The following is a 23,123-nucleotide window of genomic DNA, read 5'->3' on the forward strand; positions in this document are numbered from 1 at the left end:
TATATAGATATATATGGATATTGTCAGGTAACATTCATATGGAAAGTACAGAAACTTTCCCGTTATAAATTGCGTATTTAATCGTTTCAGCTTTGGCTCAAGTGGAAGCAAACTGCTTTGTCATTTTTTTGTTTTTGTCCTTTTGTACAAGAATGCTACTTATGAATGCAACATTAGGTCACACTTAGACGCCATTCACACTGAGCGTTTTGTAGAGCGATTTCCGCTCAAAAATCGCTCAAATATGAAGCTCAATGTAGCTCTTTCAATGGAGATGTTCACATCTCACAGCTCAATGTCGCCTATTCCTTGTAGCTGAAGCTTGTCGCACGAACATGATCTATTTGTCGGCGGATTTCGAGCGATTTGGCCTCAATAGACTTTGATAGACTGCCAAAAGAAGTGCTACGTAGCGCGACAAAATGTGCTCTGTAGCTCAATGTAGCTTAAAGTCGATCACCTCAAATCGGCGCTGGAAAAGCTTGTAGCTCAGTGTGAATGGGGTTTTACCTTGCAAGTGTGCCCTTCTCCAGCACTATCAAATCGATCTTCAGTCCTCAGTGCTATCCCCCAGCCATCTCCGACACTTCCGGGTTTTAGGGAAGTCCACTTCAGCCATTGAGTGGCTACTGAAGCATCCAAACAGGACTTTCATCGCCCCCAGCCTATTCATAGAATCTTAAAGATGCCATGTACGGGCTGAGTGTGTACACTGCACTGTGCAAGCACTACACAGAAAACTGAATGTCATTGGGGGAGAAAGGAAGAATTTTACATGTCTGCTTGTCTCTTTTAATAAAAATCCCCACCCCCCAGCAATGTTTAATTTTTTTTTTCCACTTCTGCTTTGAAGGGGTCTGTTTACCCAAAATTGATGTTTTTTCTTTTGCTAAATGCTGGAGAAGCAAACCACTTGAGTATTATTTATATTGCTCTGGAACTCATATCTGTCCATGGGTTCCTCAAACTGCACACCTGTTGTGGCCATTGAATGGGGTCCCGCTCTTTCTGGTGGCATTTGTATTAGGGAGAATATAATATAAAGTGCTGGAATATAGGCGGCTGGAACTATAGCTGTTTGATATCCAAGGCATATAAAAAACCAAGGGCTGACTCCGTACAGCAGCTGCCCCAATAACTAAAATCACTTTTGCGTGGACTGACCCTTTAAAATGTTCAGTCCGTGAGTCCATGGAAATGCAGGTTCTTGCTGTCCTGACTTTTCCTACACAGAGTCCCTTCCAAAACACCAGCACCTTGATCATTTGACGTTTACATTTCTGACAATGCTGACCCTATTGCATATCCTTTCAAGACTTTTCATGTTCCTGGGAATGTTGTATTCCAGTATTAATCATTGCAAACTCTCTTAACTAATAGTAAAAAAAAAACTAACAATGATCTGCAGTTTCTTATATTCTTCTCTTTCAGGAATTATACTGAATGTTATTAACACAATGCTATTAAAGTTTACAATCTATTCTCTTGTTTATTTCAATGATCTAACCTGCAGCGATGATTCTCACGTGCTGTTTCCTATTTTGGGCACAAGGTGGCAGTATATGCAGCGATTTCCAGTCAGAGCCCTCACCTTAAATGACTCCTGTAATTCATGCACTGCCTATAGGGATCTGTGTCTTATCTGAGCAGCAGGACCTTAACTCCTGTGCTGCTATAGAAGAAGACATTGTTGTGCACTGGAAGCTTTCAAATCCCTTTCTGGCTGTGACCGATGGCCTGGTGACAAAAAAAATCCCAATCTTTATCTCGGGACTCCCAATTCCTAATCCACGCAGAGAGACGGGCTATTATCCTTATGAATCCAAAAGATAAGAAATACAAGTGTAGGATAAATATGTGAATATGTTCCAACAAGTGGACGGCTGAATTAAGACTGTGTAGCCCAATGGATTGAATGTATGGTTACAAAAAGGTTTAATATCAAATAAAAAGTCCATACATTTAATAATTCATTGCAAACCCCAATGATGTGTATTAAATAACACTGGTCATAAACAGAGGGGCTTCTGAGTCCTCATTTGCATTCCTGAAACACCTTGATTGGGTCCAAAATGTGCATAAAGGGCCAATCCGGGAGAAGATTTGTTTCCTTTTCTCCGTGGAAATGAAAGGTTCAGCATCTAGCAGCAATTTGATTTTCCAACATGCTGCACAAATGTGTGCAATTAGCGCCGGTGACACTCAGAAATGCTAATTGTTGACCTCTAGTTAACCCCTACATGGCACAATAGTCTCCCAATTGTAGTAAGAGGCTCTTAGCATGTTTGATGACAGTCGTGACTGGGCCAGACATTCTGGTGCTGTCACACTAATTAGTGCTGAATAGGGATAGGTGAATCTCCCAGGGTTCACTCGGCTGGGGGAATGTCATGGAATCGTGCTTGAAATCCACTGAAGTCTATAGGGGGAAAAATCTTGACACTAAAATCTGCCCATTTTCAAGGCTAATAGGCAAGCTTTTGTCAAAGGGCACCGAGAGGCGGCATGGGGGACATTTAACAAAGCAAAAGAGAATGTAAAAAAAAATCCATGCAGCGGAGAGAAGGTCCTTTCAATGTGACTTTGAGGTCAACACCAAAAACGCTTCACCTCCGGAGCCATTTTTTCATCTTTTGCTCACATGTTGAAATCTGCATTTTTGTCTACAAAATGACTTTAACCACTTGCTGTCCGGAGCAATTTCTTACTATTTGCGTAATGATAAAATCAGAATTCTTGGCTAGAAAATCGCTTTAGACCCCCAAACACTTATATATTTTCTGAAAGAAGATGCTAGTTGCAATTCATGTCACTCAGTATTTGCACAAATGTTTATCAAACCAGTATTTTTAAGATAAAATACACTAAAATGAAATTTAGCGCACAGAAACTTTCGATCCTCGTCTTTTTTCTACAAAATTATAGATGAGGTTTTGTCAAGTAAATAGATACCAAATAGGTGAAGCCCCAAAATTGTATGTGCCAGCCAATGAGGAAAAACGACAGTACCCCCAAATTATTGATTAGGCGATGCTTTAAAAGCCTCCACTGCTCATCAGTTTAGAGGTAACCGTAAATGATTTCTCTCAGTTTGGCGTGCGAGGGGATACCCGATATATGTTGTACAATCGTGGTTTATATACACGTGTGACAGCACTTATACCCTTCCTCTTCACTGGTCTCATCCTTCAACTCCATTGCAGCTAGCAGTCACTCCCTACCCCAGCACCCAGAGTGTATGCAACAAATCTGGCTAGATGCTGCCATGCTGTGTTGCAAGTCATATGTCTGGGGGAATCTCTTGATAACCAGAAGGTAGACACACTGGGCCAGAGCTGTTGGCAGCTTTCCAGGCCAAGAGGTGGCTGACCCCACCCCATCCCATCTTCATCTAGGCAAGTGTGACAGTGGGTCCACCCTTTGCCTGGGAAAAATCTCACATGTACCTTGCTTGGCCCATGTTCTCAACTTGCTGGTGCAGCAGTTCAGCATGAAGTACTGTGGTTTTCAGGAGGTCCTTTGTCGGGCCAGAGGGATTTGTGGCCACTTTAGGCAAATATACCCAGCTAGTGTTCACCGGGCAGAAATGCAGCCCTAAAATCAACTGCCTGCCTCCTCTCTGCCACCCTCACGAGCTGGAAAACACATGTGGCCATGCTACAGAGGCTGCTGTCCTCCTCTCTTTCCTCCTTCACCTCTTCCTTCTCCCTATACTCCTCCTCCCCGTTCTCCTTCACTGAATCATCCATGGTAAAGAACTAAAAACAGCCTCCATCTTTCAGTTTCCGGCCTAAAGTAATATTTATTAAATCTCACTTCAATCCCCCTTTGCACCTCAATGGCCTTTTCCTGTGCATCTTTCTCCATGAAAAAGAGGGGAAAGTTAGGCATACAATCCCATGCTATAGCTGCCCGCCCTTCCCCAGATTGAAGCTTTGAAACTCGAAACAGCACTCGCCAACACCCACCCGACCATTTCTAGTAACAACCTCCTCGTGCCAAGTTTTTGGGTTTTTGTTGCAGCGGAAGATAAAAATGTCCCTGAACCCCCCACACGGCCAGCACCTGTATGCCAGCTTTGCACTTCAACTGCTTCCAAACCAGCTGGTGATAACAGCCCCGTCCCTCTAGTTCAAGGCCGGGCCTTGTCCTGTGTTCTCACTTCCTATCACATTCCTTTTCTTTTTAACATTATTTACAGATTTAAATTTTTTTTATTTCTTCCTTTTTTATGTATTATCAATTGCAGGGAGCTATTTGTCCTTTAAAGGATTTTTGGGTGTAGAGATCTGTGCACACAGACAGGGAACATAAGGAAATGTACCCTAGCACTGCAGCTCGAAGAACTCAAGGATAGTTTGTTCAAGTGGATGTAAACCCGACTACTAAAATTTCATATAAACTTTAAACATGATAATATCACTTGGAAAGTCTATTTTTATTTTAATTGGTAGCTTTCATGAAACTATCAGCTGGTGATACTGATATAAAGGTCCTTGCTTGGGCACTTTGTGTTATGGGGTTACAACGCTCTGTCTCCCCCAATCTCCTGCCTGTAAATCCCCCTGTCACTTGCTCTACCAATGGAATCTATACAGTAAGCTTCTCTGCTGATGCACTCCATCATGGTTACTATGGTGAATTCCCAGTGAGTCTGTGAACCTCCGACATGCAGGATATGCCAAGAACCTATGGTAGTGGCGAACCTGAACCCAGGGGTGTATCTACCGCAAGGCAAACTAGGCATGTGCCTAGGGAGGCACTTTCCAAGGGGGCGGCAGAAAATGCTGCCCCAAACCAATGAGGCGGACAGGGCTGGACTTGCCTTTGGGCATACTGGGCACTTGCCAGGGGGGCCGAGGCTTGGCGGCACAGAATCAGGCAGCAGCGGCTGCCTAATGAGGCAAACAAGGCAGCCGCAAGGCCCTAAGAGTGGCTGCTTATGTAAAAAGCTGACCGGAGGAGGGGAGGGCCCAGTGAGTTGCGGTCCGGCATGCTTTGTACAGGAGAAGCAGCGAGTGGCTCAGGGCTGGCCATCGCATGTGATCTGATGGTGGGATGTCCCAGAGGCAGGCTGGGGACTGCAATGTATCCTGTTGGTACTGATGGCACTTCGAGCTGCAGGTAAGAGGAGCAGAATATCTATGCAGGGAAAGGAAGTCTGCACAGTTCTCCTGAGACCCTACATGTCCTGAACAGGGTGGGTTGGAGCATATTTAGATTGAGGGGGTGCCCGAGTTTAGTCTTGCCTAGGGCAGCACAAACCAAAATACACCACTGCCTGAACCGCATCCCTAGTGCTGAATTTCAGAAAAATATCAAACGCTACCATTCAATCCACAAAGCAAAGAGCTCATGCCCACAGCGCTCAGCTGACCAACGCTGGATATTCTTCTGCAGTCTTCCCAACCAGCCACCTGAGGAAAGGCCGACATCCACAAGGCTACTTGGATGTATCCTCATGAACCATGCAAAAACACCAAGCAGGCTGGAGATGGAGATACAAGCAAGCTGTGTTCTCTACTACAGAAATGTGAGGTCACCCAATTGGCGTAATAGGAGTTTCTAAAGTCACAGGAGTTACCAAAGAGAATTATAAATGTTTTATAACAAAAAACAAATCCGATCTATAGACGCAGATCGATTGTAACCCTGCATTTAGTTAGATTGGCCAGAGTTCAGTTTTATAGCTGATCACTGCTGTAATTGCTGAACGGTGAATTTTGATTGGTTGCTGTCACCACCCATGATTACTGCGCACCCTTTGTATGTATACAGGCCTATTTGTTCCTGGGACAATGGCAGTATAGACATGATTGTTATTATTCACATACATAATGGATTTCTCATTGATATGATAAATGACACGCAAATGATGACAGGCCCAGCTGTGTCCTTACTTTGGAAATATTCAGCCCCATTCTTGCAGCCTTTGTACTGCGGTGTGGATAACGCTGGCACCTCGTGAATTCTGGGATTCGCTGTATCCTACACATGTAATTGGACAGGACACAGGCTGGGAATTAGTGTGAAGGACACGGGTCCCCAAATCCCTCACTGTGTGTCCAGTGTGATCAGATTTCCCAGGGGAGAGAGAACCAACATCACAGGGCAGAATAATGAATTCTGAATCCATTGTTCCTAGAGATTCCCACTTCTCATCTATTTCTGGCACAACCATTATAATTAGTTCTCGTCTTGCTAGCTCTGATCTGTCTGCTACTATAGTGCAATGCATTGTGGTTTCTGCAGCCTAATCAGTACATTCTGCTCTCATCATTCCTGTTTACTGCAGTCTTAGATCTGCAGTGTATAAATGGCCCTTTAGGTCCTGATTGGTCCGGAATTTACATGGCATTATTATTTCCAGTGATCCTAGAGCACCATGCCTTCAAAGCAATGAAGCGTGGCAGTTCTCACCTTAAAGAGTCACTCCAACCAAAGCTGGTGTCAGCTGTGCATGGATTCCATAGAGGTGACACACCCAGCAGCTTCTTGTATCTGCCTGAAACTAAAGCTGGCCATGAATGTCCTTAGAAACAAATCGGTTTTCCCGTTTGTTAGGTTTCTCATAGTCTTTGGGGTTAAACTGACCGTCTGTTATGACCGAAAGATGGAAAAAATGTTTTTCATATGAACAGAATTGTGGTTTTCATTCGTGAAACTCCATTTATTTCCAGAATTGAATGTTAAAATAAAACGGACTTTGAACGACATTTGGCAAGTCTCCGATGGCATTATCAGGTGTTTTATCCTATGGACGTTTGTTAGAAAATCTACCATTGTACGGCCAGCTTCACTCCGTAGACTCTGCAGGAATTATTAGGGGTCGTTCTCTCCAATGTACATTTGTGTGTGTTACAGATCATTTATTGTGTAACTGGGAGATTTCCCCATTGAGTAGAAACTAGGGATTCACCTATACCGGTTTTTCGGTATCGAGTACGGATAGCCGACATTTTTTCCCCGGTAGTCGCCGATACCAAATACCGATACCGGTAGTCCCATTAAGGAAGTCGGGAGGCGTGTAGTGACTCGCCACCCGGCTACCTGATTAGCAGGGAAGCCGTCTCCATGCTTCCTCTTCACCAGACTCGTCGTCCGGCTTCATTAGCCATCTTCCTATCCAATCATGAAGCCGGGCAGCGAGCCATTACACACTGCCCGGCTTTCTGATTGGCCGGCTCCATGCTCCCTCGTCACCAAGTGACGAGGGAGCATGGAGCCAGCTTCTCGTCCAATCAGGAAGCACGGCAGTGTGTAATGAGTCGCTGCCCGGCTTCCTGATACCGGAAGCTTGGGTATCGGGCTAGGCATCGGAGCATTTGGGCGAGTACGAGTACTCTCCAAAAAACTTGGTATCCGTAGTAGAAACCATTGAATTATAGATCGGGACTTCCCATAACTGAACTGACTACCTTGTGTGAAGAAATGGGTCTTCGGTCCTAAAGCCACACATTTCTGACAGTTGTAACATAACAATCAATGAGCACTAATGAGAGGTGTCCCCTGTGTGGATGATGCTGTGTTAGTTCAAACTTTGACTTTCATTAACCCCTTACAATAATGGAAGTCCTGAACTTCCGGCACTGAGAGCACACTGATGATAGCCAGTTGCTCCTTCTCCGACCTTGTCCTTGACCTTACTTTTCACAGAATACAACATGTGCTATGATTGGACAGGGGGGGACTGCGACATTCATGCACCCCTCCCCTTGTCCAATCACAGAGCACATTTTATTCTGTAAAAGGAATGAAACCTGTTTTATGAATGGACAATGTAATGAGTGACTCGCTATCATCAGTGTGCTAGAGCCACGACGGTACCTTTCAGTGCTGGGAGTCCAGTGCTTCCATTATTGTACAGGGTTAGTATACGTTTTCACTAATGCGGCAGCATCCAGACACATGGGACACTTCTCATAAGAGGTCATTTATTTTACATTGCAGCTGCCAAAATGTGTTTTACCCGGAGTTCTGCTTTAAATCAATTACAGATCTTCTATAAGCTTTAACATGTGTGAAGTGCTGTCCCTATTCTAAAGGAATACCTTGTGATCCCGCCATGAAGGTATTGGTTTAGGAACTTCCTGCTATAGCGTAACATCTGTTTCCCAGTTTTCCTCCTGCATTGTCACATGCTCCCCTGGTGTGCTAACACATTGGTCCAACGTTGATGTGAAGCCGCTGCTGGAGCGAGTGCATGCAGACAGGAAGTGGGTAAAAGAGTCTGGAGAAGATCAGCAGCACTGACTCACAACAGACGACAAAGAAAGGTGAAAACAGTGTTTTATAGGAAAAACAAATTGTTTATGACACGCAGTGCTTTGGCAAAGTAAATGTCATCCGGCTATGGTTTACGTCGTCCTCTTCAATACACACAATGCGCCCTTGCCATGACACCCGTATGAAGAGAAACGCGGGTTTTCTAAAGGAAGAACACAGAACATTCTGAACAGAGCTGGCAGGGAGAGGGGGAGAGCCGCTCCTCTGACTCAACTGAGTGTTCAGACTTCAGCAATTCACGTCTGTAAACAGAATTGATATTATTTGACGCATTTCTATAAAAAGGAGCCCAAAGCTCCGCCTGCTGGCTGCCAAAAGTGCAAAACTTTCCACCCAACAAAACAAATACAATATACTTCTTAAATGTTGTTTTCCAGGTTTCAGCATAATAATACAAATAGCTATCCGTTCCCTCCAAGGGGTCCGTCCTCTAATACAGACACTTCAGTTTCATACAAAAGAGCTCATGTTGTTTTATGCATCGCGTGGCATATGGAGGCTGAGAGGTTGGATCTCTTGCTCAAAGAGCGAGGTCATTCAGGTGAGTTCATTCCTTAAATGTTCTCCAAAACAGCAGATTGTGAAGAGTAAAGATTGAGAGAACACATTCTAAAGAGAAGTAATGGAATGGACATTTGTTGTAATCTGCATTTCCCCAATTGTAAATTGGTGCAGTGTTACCTCTTATGCATAGTTGTGTGTTCTATGCTTAGCTGTATTCTCTCCCTGCCAGGCTGTAAGCTCCCCACAGAGGCTGACCTGTCTCCTAGTGAGTTTAGCTGTATTCTATCCCTGCCAGGCTGTAAGCTCCCCACAGAGGCTGACCTGTCTCCTAGTGCGTTTAGCTGTATTCTCTCCCTGCCAGGCTGTAATGTCCCCACAGAGGCTGACCTGTCCCCTAGTGAGTTTAGCTGTATTCTCTCCCTGCCAGGCTGTAAGGTCCCCACAGAGGCTGACCTGTCTCCTAGTGCGTTTAGCTGTAGTCTCTCCCTGCTAGGCACTAATGTCCCCCTAGAGACTGACATGTTTCCTAGTGATTTTAGCTGTATTCTCTCCCTCCCTCCCAGGCTGTAAGGTCCCCATAGAGGCTGACCTGTCTCCTAATGCGTTTAGCTGTATTCTATCCCTGCCAGGCTGTAATGTCCCCACAGAGGCTGACCTGTCTCCTAATGCGTTTAGCTGTATTCTCTCCCTGCCAGGCTGTAAAGTCCCCATAGAGGCTGACCTGTCTCCTAATGCGTTTAGCTGTATTCTCTCCCTGCCAGGCTGTAAAGTCCACATAGAGGCTGACATGTCTCCTAGTGATCTCAGAGCTGACAAATGAAAGGGAGAAAGGTAAAACTGGAAGTTAACAAGGCCTTCCGTTTTCTTTCACATATTCCCAACCAACTTTATAAATATATCAGTTTGTAAAGTATCTGTTTTCAGCACTGAGCTCAGGCGGTATATAAGTCTCGCAACATAGAGAATACAAGTACAAGAAGAAAAAAAATCAAGCAATGCCCACGAGGTAAGACTGCACTGTTATAGCAATTCAGACGTGAAGGTTCCGATTATTACAAATGTCTTCTTGTATATATGTTCTCATTAAGGAACACTACGCTATTGTAGGCGGCATTCTGGCTTAGATATGACTCAGGTCTTTCTGTCCATTGTCCTGTGCTCTCTTCCTAACCTGCATATTTATTATCAGTGCCCCCAAAATGATTGTGTGTATATATATATATATATATATATATACACAGTGTGTGATAAGTGAAGACCTGTGCATCATCCATGATGTATTATTTGCTATAGCTATTATCTGTTGTGATGAATTTATTTTGCAGACAGAAGTACCCCTGGAAGCGGCTCCCGCTTGGAACGTTCTGGCACAGAAGATATTATGGCATTTAGGTTGTGCAATCCATTTTCAGTATAAAGCATCCTATGGTATTTGATGATCGTCTGACCACTAAATCTATAGGGGATTCCACTATATTCATTAAAGCTTGGACTAAACCATTTATCAAACAGCGGCTGAACAATTTGTAACAACCAGATCTATAACGTTATACTGTATTCTATTTAAAAAGCCGAAAATCGATCAAGTCTGTTGTTTTCTTAAGAAGGAAATCTATTTTTACATCCCTATTTTCTTTTGGTGCAGACCAAATATTATTATCTTGCCTTATATCTAATCCGCCGGGATTTATGTTTAATAAAGCAGAGTGCTTGGCTCTTTCCTTTTGCTCAGAAACAGTTAAATGTAGAATCAATTCCCTCACCTCCCCCCACACCCCTCTCTCCATTCACCCATCTCCCTCTGACACTTTCTGCTCATTAAGTGTAACTGGCGCTCCAGCCCAACACTGAATTTCAACAAATATCAGCAAAAATACCAATGAATATTTAATGGGATTTTTTTTTCTGCATCAAATCTACCTTCTCTCCCCTCGCTGGGTTCCTGAATTTTGCAATTTGAGGCCATGTTGCTGGGCAGAAAGAGAGAGAGTGTGCAGACATGGCTAGTAAGTTGCAGGGCATTATGGGATGTGTGTGCTGGAAGATGGACAATAATCCTAAGGGTTAATTATTGCAATGCATTTTCACAAGATTACTGCAACCAGCTAGTAAGCTTGAGGAGTATGCAAAAATGTCTGGCCATGAATGGGCAATTTATGCTGGCTACAGGCAGGCCAAGTGTAAGCACTCCTTATGGTGATCTTTTAAAGTAGTAAATAATGGTGGAATATTCCTGCTGTTTGAGAGAACGATTAGTCTCGTTGCTTACAGTGGACCTAATATTAAAACACAACCCTCTCACCCTAAGGCACCATGCCCCCAATTATAAATAAGGTCATAAATGCCCAAAAAGCCCTGTAACAAGTGCAGAAAATCCCCACGTGACCTCCCAGACTAGTCAATCACATGACTATATGCCTAGACATTTGGTCACATGACCTCTGCTGAATGGAGGCATCCTGGTTCAAATCCCAGTCAGGACACTATCTGTAAGGAGTTTGCATGTTCTCCCTTTGCTTGTGTAGGTTTCCTCTGGGTACTCCGGTTTCCTCCCACACTCCAAAGACATGCTGGAAGGTTTATTGGCTGCTGTCTAAATTGGTCATGTATGTGTGTGCAATAGGGACCTTAGATTGTATGTGTGTATGTATGTATGTGAGATAGGGACCTCAGAATGTATGTATGTGACATAGGGAAACTTAGATTGTAAGCTCCTTGGGGGCAGGGACTGATTTATATGTGCAGTATATAAAGCACTGCGTAAATTGTCAGTGCTATATACTGTACATACCTGGAATAAATACATAAGTAAAGCATAAATAAGTAGAACTGCTGTATGACCAGCTGTGTCTGAATCCCAATTGCCTCCAGCTGAGATTGTGTGACTTAAGGTGCCCATACACTGCACGATTATCGTACGATAATCACGGGAAATCCCGCTATCGTGTAGGTGTATGGAAGGCGTGCGACCGTTTCTACTGCACGATCGCACGTCTTTTGTCTTACGAGCACGCTGGAAAACCTGCCGAAAATCGTATGATTGTCGGAGGGTTTGTGGCCTGCTCGTAAGACAAATGTCGCACGGGCCGGTGTGCGCAAGCGCACACTGCCCATTCAGCATTGTAGTCATCGGAAGCCCTCTAGTCAGCGGGGAGGGCTTACGATGATCGCAAGTACGATCTGCCTGTCCAAGATGGACAGATCGTACGTTTTTTAAAAAGTCTTGCGATGGTTGTAAGGTGTATGGGCACCTTTACATGGGAGTTGGAGCAAGTTTATTTCTACAACATGGGTAGCTATTAGAGGGCTCTTTAACCTTTTATCAGAACATTGGGTAAGACTGGTCAGGATTGGGGGGAGGACTGTATATTTAAATAGGAAAACAAAACATAAAATCTCAGTCTTACATTAAAAAAAGGCAACAAAGTCCTTGGACTTGTTCACACTGATTGTGATTCATTGCAGTCTGACGTGTTGCAAGGGTGCTACAGATGCAGCATGTATACAAGAACATCATGCCTGTCACAGTGTATGAGCGTTACAAAGAATTGCTAATGCAAGCGTTTGACCACACGCAGTCTATTATGTGTTTTGAAACCGATCGTTTGTCACATCTGGTGTGTAAACGTCTACAGTACCCACCATGTAAAGGTGCCCATACACTTTACGACCATCGCAAGACTTTTGTCTTGCGATGGTCGTAAGCGCATTAAAAGCTCGTACGATCTGCCCATCTTGGAAAGGCAGATCGTTCTTGCGATCATCGAAAGCCTGCCCCGCTGAGGGGCGGGCTTCCGATGATCGCAGTGAGGGGCGGGCTTCCGATGATCGCAGTGAGGGGCGGGCTTCCGATCACTTGGTTTTCAAGCCTGCATGTTCGACGGAAGACGTGCAACCGTACAGTAGAAACGGTCGCACGCCTTCCATACACTGTACGATTGTGGGATTTCCCACGATTCTCGTACGAGAATCGTACATTGTATGGGCACCTTAAGACTGCTGCTTCCCAACATTCACTCTCCTCTCCCTACTGCTTGTAACCCCATATCATTAATCCACATTCCCTATTTGGGTTAAAGGGCCTGATGCACAACCCTCATAAACATAGAGATAGCCTGAGCAGGGAGGAGAAGAGAGGTAGAGGTGTGAGTTTTAGTGTATCTATAGCTGGATTGGGGAAGACTTCAGGGAGGAACCCTAGCAGGGGACAGTTGTCCAGGCTGTCAGTGTCAGGCCCTTGGGTAGAGATGCTGCAAGCCACCCCAGAGCTGATAGTGAATCAGGAGGCTGCTGTTCCCTCTGTGTCTAAGAATGGCCATACCCAGCTGCAGGGGCAGTGTAGGATATCTGGCTGTCTGTAACCATGTCACTAAGGCAGCAGGGAGCACAGAAAAGAGCACTCAGAAGAGCAGGCACTGGACACCAAAGTCAAAAATGGTCCAAGGCCCTATTCCTGGCGCCAGCCTGTGACTGCATAAGTATTGCAGCCGGAACCCCAGCGGGGCGCAACTGGAGCAATAGTACCAAGCATTCACCAGGCTCTCCCTTAAGGGCAAGGTCCTTAACTTACCCCAACAGTGGTCCGGGAGATGCCCTGTAGCCCCCACAATGCACATAAGCCGGGGAGTGACAGGCAAGCTCCTGGTGGAACATACCCCATCAAGTCTTTGGCCAGTCGTGTCCATAATGCCCAAGAAATCTTCAGAGACAGGGTTCTACCAGCAGGTGTACCATGGCCCTGGACCTGTAAAGCACTCTGCAGCTGACTCATATAATACATGTGTCTTGGGGAGTGCCCACAGCAGAGCCCTAGAATCACATTACAGGTCAGCCCCACTTCATTGGCATGGCGGGGGTCCACGTATGACCTTCAAGCTTTGCTGAGGATCAGCTGATCTTGAAAATGGCAGAAATTAGCTCTCTGGCTTTGCAGTAAATTAAGGATCTTGACAGAAGAAGAAGTCTTCTGAAAATGGTTTTGCTTCTCTCAGGCATGGAAGACATCTATTTTCCGAAGACACTGGCAAAAGTGGAGCTTAATGGGAGCAGAAGGAGTTAATATCTAGCTCACCAACAGCTTTGTTGCTAGTGTCCAATCTGCTGTAGGCAGCAGTATAACCCTCTTGTCTCAGAATTCCTCCTGTGTCCCCCAATGAATGATACAAAAAAAGACTCTGGAACACAGATTTTAATCCCATGATTTATTAACACACGATAACAACTGATCTCACTAATGCAAGCGACAGAAAGAAATCACAACAACGTTACAGACGGCCGAACTGCGGCAAAATATCAAATGCCGGGCAGGTCAAATCCCACCACAAACTTTCATTTTTTAATTACATTTTTGTAATGCTTTTTAAAGTTTTAGCTTTTTTTACATCAGGTTTTGCAGCACCTTTGAAGTAACAAGTACATCTGTGCAAAATTCTCTTTTGTCCGTATTTCATTTGTCATATAGAAACATTAACACAACTGACAGTTGCTCTAAAGGAGTGGTTGGTGGTTAAAGCAAAGAAAGAATCCATTGTCCGCCTATATGATACAACATTTCACAGGGTCGACTTTCAGAGAAAATAAAAGGTTACAGGTTTTGGCAATTATTTAACACTGACTGCCTGGAAAAAGAGGTTCTGTCTAGGCGTCTTGGAAGCCATTTTAAAACATGGAGGGCCTGTTACAAAATGGTTGCCTCCTATTGTCTCTACAAAGTGCCATCTGCAAAGTGCTGATCACACCCTCCCTTCCCTTTGGTAGTCATATAAAACAGCCCCAGGGTTTCATCTAAAATCAGACAGAAAGAATACATAAAATAAAATCATGTGATCTTTAATACAGCCACGTGGGCTATAGTGATGCAGCTCTGCGTCACGCCGCATCCCACCATAAATGGTCTCCCGCACGGAGAATTGCTTTTCAAAATCAGGTAATGCTGTTTATTATTCTTACCTCTAGTGATGCACTTTATTATTTACAAGTCAGGAAATGTTATTACCCTTTCCAATGGGGTTATCATGGCTGTAATTCCAGTCACATGTCGCAGCCTTAAAGGGACACTACCATGATAAAAGATACACTTATATAAATGTGATTCATTTTTGAGTTTTAAAACCATAAAAAAAAATTGCCTTTTGTTTTCTTCCTGATTGACAGTCACCCACCTGTCATTGTTATCTATTACAAGCCTCGTAATCAGATAATGGCTTTTGTCACTATCGGCAACAAATAGATTTTACTGTTATGCCTAATATGTTAAAATGTGTGAAAACAACTGGCTTATAGCCCATGTCAACTTATCAGCTCCCGCCTTTCATGTTCTCGGCCTATCTATAGCCAGTGCCCAATATGGCTGATAAGTATCAGATCAGGGAACAATCATATGTCTGGGAATGCTATGTGACCTCTACAGATACCCCTTGGCTAGCGGATCTCTGGGAGGAAAATAAAATCAATGATCTGAAATGGATTTCCCCAAATATGAGCTATTGTTTCCCTGAGACAATGCTGAAGCCACAGTCACCTTCCTATTGTATAAACACGTACGTTTGGCTGAAAGGACTGCATATCCACTCCATGATCACTCTACAGTTTGGCCACTGCAATTAGAAGTGGAAAAGTTCATTCTACCCAGTTGCTAAAGACAACAAGAACAAGTCACACTCTGAAAGCTATAGCCTTCCTTGTACAGCAGTGGGCCACCGTATTCAGGATGTACATTGGAGCTGAACAATGTTAGTGGGCTAGTCCCATTCCTGATCTGAAAGTCCAAGGGACACCCGGGCAATGACTGTTTAGGGCTAAGAGGTCATTACCAAACAAGCTTGTTCTAAAATCTCTGGTCTGACCCTTTGCTTTTCCCTATGAGGCTCCATTCACACCAGGGCATTTGTGAAGACTGCGCTGATTTCAAAAGGGTGGTTTTGTGAGTTTTTAACTGTGTTTCAGCGCTGAAACGCAGTTAAAAAACGCCTAAAACGGCGCTGAGCAGCGCAGTTCTATTGACAGCAGTATGGAAACCGCGCTGATCAGCAGGGTTAAAATAATTTTAAAAAGCAATTCGGGCGGTGAGGCTGTTTGGATCGCGGTGGCATGAACGGCCCCCATAGCAATGTATGGGATCCTTCATGTCAGCGGATCCACGAGGCCGAACCGCCCTGGCGTGAACGGGGCCTTAGAACTCTTTTTTTCCCCAAGAAGTCCCTGAAGACATTAATATTAAACTTTACATACAGGTTGGGTGCGAAGCATTGTTATCCAAGTCTGTGTGAGGAGCACTGATAATAAAGCTGCATACCGGTGGTGGCAACATACATAAAACAATCTTACAGCTATGGTATCGGAGAGTTGCCAGCTATGCCCACAGGGCCGATCTCAATTTGTTGGGACATATAAAAGGCTGTATTAATTTTTCGGTATTGTTGCGATTTGCCTATATGTTTAGCTGTGATACTGCGCCTCCTGTAAACACTGGAGGAAAGGATTGTCATTGGCTAATTGACTATTGTATACTCTACAGGGCCCTGTTCTGTGCTGATATGCTCTGTATTCATAACCATACATCTAATTTGGTTTACCTTCACGATCTAGTAAAGCAGCAATATGGAAAAAAATGGCCCTGTATAAGTGACAACCAATCAAATTCAACTTCCTGTTTCTACTAGTACAGTCTACATAACATACAGACCAATGTCACATCTAACTGAAACCTGACCGGTCACTATGGGCCTAAACGTCATTTAAGCTTCCGTTCTCCAGCAGACCCCCGGGTCCATGGAATCTGGTGACAATGCCCACCGCATTCAATCTGATATTACTTTATTCTTGTGCAAGCCCAAATAAGAAGGGTAAGATGTAATGAGTTGCTACAGGAAATGTCTATTATAGATGCCAACATTTCAATGTCCAATGTTAGGGACACTTTGCTGCCCTCCTTACAGAGAACCACCGGCTTCCACTTTCTGTCAGCATTGTAAGTGTAAAAGGCACACCAGCTGTGATGTATGCCAAGGACTGACTCTAGCATGTGGAGGAAAAAGGAGACTTTGTGTTACATTTGTCCAGTTTGAAAGAACAAATATGTCTAGCTCCCGGCAATAACTCCTGGAATTGAAGCTACGTAATGGCGAGCCCATACATGTTATGGCAGTAAGGTGGAGAAAGACAAGTCTGAATTTCAGTGATCAGCATGAATAAAATCTAAAGTAAGACAACAGCCAAGCTTTTCTTCATGATAGTGTCCCTTTAAGTTGTTTCTCAGCTACATACTGAGATATCCTAACACTCACAACACCCACAGGTCTACAGCATATAGAAAGTACATGAGAGCCCTTCCGAGGGGTCAGCCACAAACTTCCTCCTTATATACAGTAAATCAATTCCTAGCTAATATTTATAAGGATTAGGGGGGAGGAGGCAACAATTTATTAGAAAAAAAACCCATGCAATAATATAAAAATCTTATAAAGGATTTTTGAATAGTGAAAGTTCAAATACATCTAATCATCTCATTATAAAAAATACACAAAGCTTTATTAAGGCCGGACAACATAACAAACAAATGCAGAACAGGGAATGGTGAGCCCCTCATAGGTGGATCTAAAAAAAGTGGGCGTTGCTTTGTAAACATGCCGATATATGAATGGGAGATCAGGGTGGGGCTTCCATGTCAATTTCTAATTGTTAAATGTAGTAAAAGATCTGATATTTATAACTGAACCATCTATGGTTTTATTATCTTCTATTGATCTTATAATAAAATGACAAGCAATCAGTATTTATGTTTTAAGCCAGGGCAAAATCTTTATCCTTAAGGGAAACATATTTTTATTGTATTCTCATGGATCTTAGAAAAGAAGTTTGAATGATCTGACATCCCCTTGTTGTTATTAGGCCTCAATAAAGTTTTGTATACGGATTTGGTAAGAGAATAGTACCTTACAAGCCTTCTTTGGATGAGGAGACAAAGTGGAGGGGGTACATTCCACCAATATATGTGGCCAAAAGTGTCTTTAAGGACTTCGGTCCTGGGGTTCCCCATGTGCCTTTCTTTGTAGCTACGAGGAACGTAGCCTAGGGTGTATTCTGTCACCCTGAAATCTACTAGAGTATATACAAATTTTATTACATTGTACCAAGTCAATCACAAAAAACTATATGTAAACATTTTAGGCATAAGGAATTGAATATATTCTTTATAAATTCGGGACCATAGATGGCGAAGGGCAGTCATTTCTTCATTGTGATCCTTGCAAACTTAAACACATGCCTGTACCTATTGTACACACACTGTAAAGGCAAATCAAAGCCCCAGTTCAGTTCTCTAATGTCCTTCATGATACATAAGCGTATAGAAGTTGCTGTTTCACTGCATTCAAACCAAAAACAGCAAAGGTCTGGAGATATCCCTTAAAGAGGCCCTGTCACCAGCCTTGCAGCATTTTTTCTTTCTATAATATGTTGATACTGGGAGAGGAACGAAGGGCAATTCTATAGCGTGTGACTGCTGGGGATGCCGATATCACATCCAAGACAGTGGCTACCGGCAGCAGCCTCATGGCTCTTGTAAGCTCTTTTAACAGGTAATACAGTGAGGAAAATAATGATTTGATCCCCTGCAGATTTTGTAAGTTTGTCCACTTACAAAGAAATGAAAGGTCTATAATTTTTATCAAATACTTATTTTACTCACTGGACTGCAACTCAATTTATAGCATTTGTATCATGTGTTTTGTTTCTCTGGATTTTTGGTTGATATTCTGGCTCTATCATTATTACACCTATGATAAAATGACAGACCTTTCATTTCCTTGTAAGTGGGCAAACTGACAAAATGTGCAGGGGATCAAATCATTATTTTCCTCACTGTAACATGCAAATATATTAAATGCACATCTAATCTTATGGGAAGATTTTTGTTGAATTGAATGGTCTGATGACAGGTTTTCTTTAAGTAAACTTAACCTGGCCTAAAATGTTTCTTAGGAAAGCACAGGGCTGAAGTGTAGGCACCTTGTGTTGTTTGAATGTACGTGTTGGTCCTTAAATTGATTCCTGTGTCCCAGTGGAGCCCATTGGATCCTAGGCCCAGGCTATACATGGATACTTTTTTTGGCCCATATCAAGATTAAGGAGACCATTCGGGGGCAAAGTAGTAGAGTCTCTTACTAGTCCACCCTCTAACCCTATTATATTCCCTTTCACTACAATCCCTTGCTCTGGGAGTCAACACATATATAAGCTTTGTGTTAGATGGTGCCAGAGCTTACACATGGTTAATGACATCATCTTTTTCATCAGGTGACAGTGTCATGGCCCACGCACTGCATTCTGGGAGGAGGTCACACGATCCCCCATATTACAGTAAGCCGGGTATATTGGGACAACTGCAATTAGGTGACCCAGCAACGATGGAGCGAGGTGAAGGTAAGTATCAGTAGGTTAGTAAACACCAGTGACACATTGATGTGATTTTGTTATATAAGTATCAGTTGGTTAGTAAAACCCTGTTACATGGCCCTATATGAGCAAAATGACAGGTACTCTTGAAGCTCTACTCTCAGCACTATGCTCCACTAGCAGTCATTCAACCATGTAAAGTCAAAGCCTCTTCTGCTCACTGAAGTTCAGGCATTTAACACTGACAGGTGTGGGCCTTGGCACCAGGAGAGGTTGGGCTTTATATCAACATGGGCAGTAGTGGAGGCCCTTAGTACTCAATACTTATTACTGAGCCTAGGATCAGAATGGGCTTGAAAGGACTCAGGGATTGATTTCAATCTAACAAAGGTGATTGCAGACATTTTAGGCTAGTCAAGTTCACTATATAGTACAGTACAGCCTCCTGGTCTGTTTCATTTCCAGCTCTGTCAAGGGATTTAAACATTAATCTACATAATCGTGATTCCGGCTCAATTCTTCTCCATGTTGGATCAAAATGTATATGTAGAGCTTTAAATCAGGACTACAGGGAAGACTCAAACTTCAGCTACATAGAACCATATGAATAGCTCCGTACCAGTGTTTGTATTTTGTTTTACAATGCATACAACGGTTATGGCCTACTCTGACTCTGACATGGGAGGGGGACTGTTCCAGACTATTGTAGACTGTATGGAACATTGTCCGTGACTTCTGGATCTTACATGTAAACAGGAAATACTAAATGGATATAACTGAATGTTATGTAGGGCTATTGATCATTCTTGAGTGAGGTTCAAGGATGCACTTTGTATATGCTGGTCTGAAGAGCATCACATTCAGCAGGCATATACAAAACATTACCAAACCTCTAAGAAGCTTTTTTATGAAAACCCCCATTTAGCTTCAGTCTGAGTCAGTTAAATATAGTTCTGAATGGGAGTGCCAGCTGCAGCAAAGCTATTTTATGTCACTATGGATAAAGTACCCTCATGTTCCAAATGGTGCACTTTATTTTGTTTTCGCAGTGCTTCTACCATCTCGCATGATGCTTTGCACTCTGTGCTCCACCAGGGAAACTGGTAGAACACTAAGGGTATTAGACATGTATTTACAATATATTTCACCAAAAAAGCCTATACTGTGTATACTGTGCCCCTCCCTGATTACCTTTTACTTTGTTACTGGGGTCTGACCTTTTCCGACTTCATGGTGAAACTAACTGCCATGCCACTAGCCAATGCCTCAATGACCACTAAGGGGGCTGCATTTTGATATGAGGTCAGGCAAAATCAGGCCACAGTGACAAAGTGAGATTACATCAGAGAAGGGCTAAGAGGTGTTTTTGAGCAACGATGGTAGTAGAAGGTTATGTTGTAGTGTCTGCTGCAAGGCAAGACTTTTGCTTTTAAAAGGTTAATACGGTATACAGGTTCACTTACTGCTGCTTTTACCTCCCGCACCTAAAAACTTAGATATGCCAGTAGACATATAATATCATGTTATACAGTATGTGCTTGTCATTTTATTCTAAGCCAGCAAAGTACCAGCACTGGTGGTTGTAAATCACTTGAGAGGAAACCTTCCCTAAGTGAAGCTTGGAGGCTGGCATTGTTGACTTCTAATTCGGCAAATGTTAGTTGTCTGGCTGGCTTGCTGATCTCTGACTTGATCAGGACAAGTATATTGATAAAGACTTCTGACTCTTTTTCTTACTTTGCTGATATGTTGCAGGCCAGTGACTCACAAAGTACTGAAGCTAGAGAGTCAGTATAAAAACCTTGCAACTAGACTCTTCAAAAGGAGATCAGCAATGGCACCCCCAATATTAGGAAAGGCTTGCTTTCAAATTAGGACACTCTGTATGGTCCACTTTTGGACTAAAAATCCTTGTATGCAATGGCTATTTTGTATCTGTAACAGAAGCAGATTAATGCAACTTGAACTCTGCTGTAGAAACAAAATACAAACACAGGCGATAAGCTAAAGGTAACATACAGAATTCTGTCCTACCTGCAGTTCTCTCCCAAATAATAGTTTTGGTGGAATTATTGTGTAATAAGAAATGAAAACAGCATGTGTGTCTGACCAGCAAGGCCTATCGATTTTCCTTCTTCAGGCTCTCGGTTAGCGGAGTGCTTTGTGTTTTCCTTTGTATATAACAATATACATACACACACGCTAACACATACCCATCGTTCATTCAGCATACCTGCAGCACCACTAATTAACATAACGGAGTACATAAACAAAGGTCCCGTCTTCCCCCGGCGAGTCTAGAACAATACGGACCCCAGCTAGGAGCTCTCCCAGGGGTCACAGCTCATACAAGATTTGTGCATTGTTTAACCTGGTTCTCAGGAAATATTGAGGAGTCTGAGATTTCAGGAGGAATGTGGATGTTAATTCACAAAATGAATGCAAGTTTCATTAAATTACGAGCAGCAAAGCCTTGTATTGTGTTAGCCGTCGGTGAAAGTGGAAAATAATGGGAATAAAGTGGTTCACTGGCTAATGGAATTTAACGGCAACCTTTCAAGACTACATAGGTCCCTTCGATGCCAACACTGCAACTGCAGGACTGCGCTCTGTGGAATCCATTGAAGTTTAATGTCTTGTACAACAAACTGCATCTCCCTTCCTCAAGGCCACTGCTCCAAAGGGCCAAGTGATAGCCAGCAAGAGGACGGAAGGTGGACAAGGGTGGGCTTATTTAACAAGGCAAAGCAAATACCAATGATGAGTACTGACCAATGGCAGCCAACTGAAGTTCACCTTTTGTTAGATGACGGCACTCATAAAAGATGATCGCTGATTGGCTGCTATGGGCTGGTTCAGTTTGGTCTTAGCCTTGTTCGATAACAGGCAACTGGCCCCTTCTATCAAAGTAAGAAATATCTCAGCTAGTTTGTGCAGCAACCAATCAGATTCTTCTTTTTACTATCCCGTGTTGCAAAAAGAGAATGTGATTGGTTGTTATGGAGCAACACAGACTGGCTGTGGAGGTTCTTCCCTAACTTTGATAAACAAGGCCACTTGTGATAGTGAAGGGGGATATATAGTATAGACATGTATATTTACACATAATGGGTTTAGTAATTAGACATACATATATCTATATTCCCAGCGTGGCCTGGGGTTTCAAATGTACATATTATATAAAACAGAACCCATAATCGGACTGTTACTCTGCCAAACTGAAGATTCATCTCACTATTTGATGATGTTGTAGTTGCAGTGGTCTGCGTCCGTAAAACCAACTTTCAGAAAATGTCAGTAAGCGGAAACCCCGATCAGGATTTGAGCACCAAGCTAACAGCTTATCATAGAGTGCTGGGCAGGTGTTGGGGTGGGATGACCTGGCGAGCCTAACAAACATTCATAGAAAATAGAACACAGGTACAGGAAGGTAAGCAATGCCGGGATGATAAGACGTATCTGGCAGACCACAGCTGCTAAAGTTGGTCAGTTAAAAAATATTTTCCCAGGATGTAAAGGCTTAGCTGGCCAAAACTACTTTCCAGGGTGGTAAGGCCCAGTGTGTACTGTACCAAGAGCATTAGGGACAAGGACAGATTCTTGAATCTGCTCTATTACTTGCAAACACTGAGTCGTGTAATATACATCATTTATAAAACATGTCCCTACGATGAAAGGGCCTACCTGGCACAAAATACCTGCCAGGATGGTAAGGCTCAAGACATATTTTACCAAGAGCAGTAGGGACTAGAACAGATGTTTGAATTTGCTCTATTATCTGCAAATAGCCGTATAATATACTTCAATTATAAAACACATCCCTAAGATATAAGGACCTACCTGGCGAAAATGACCTGCCAGAATGGTAAGGCTCAAGGTATATGGTACCAAGAGCATCAGCACTGCCAAAGTCCGCACACCTGCCAAAGTGTCCACAC

The 23,123-nt window shown here is 43.2% G+C and overlaps 1 long non-coding RNA gene across 1 annotated transcript; it reads right to left on the reverse strand.

Annotated features, from left to right (window-relative positions):
• Positions 1 to 2,718: 2,718 nt before the first annotated feature.
• Positions 2,719 to 21,213, reverse strand: LOC108794088. Its single transcript, XR_001941689.1, has 4 exons — positions 21,201 to 21,213; positions 6,702 to 6,704; positions 5,113 to 5,118; positions 2,719 to 2,793 (listed from the first exon to the last, which is right to left on the reverse strand). It is a non-coding gene; the product is annotated as an uncharacterized LOC108794088 (long non-coding RNA).
• Positions 21,214 to 23,123: the final 1,910 nt, after the last annotated feature.

This window comes from Nanorana parkeri, unplaced genomic scaffold (genome assembly GCF_000935625.1).
Source record: "Nanorana parkeri isolate BGI_ZX_2015 unplaced genomic scaffold, ASM93562v1 scaffold810, whole genome shotgun sequence".
Classification (NCBI taxonomy): Eukaryota; Metazoa; Chordata; class Amphibia; order Anura; family Dicroglossidae; genus Nanorana; species Nanorana parkeri.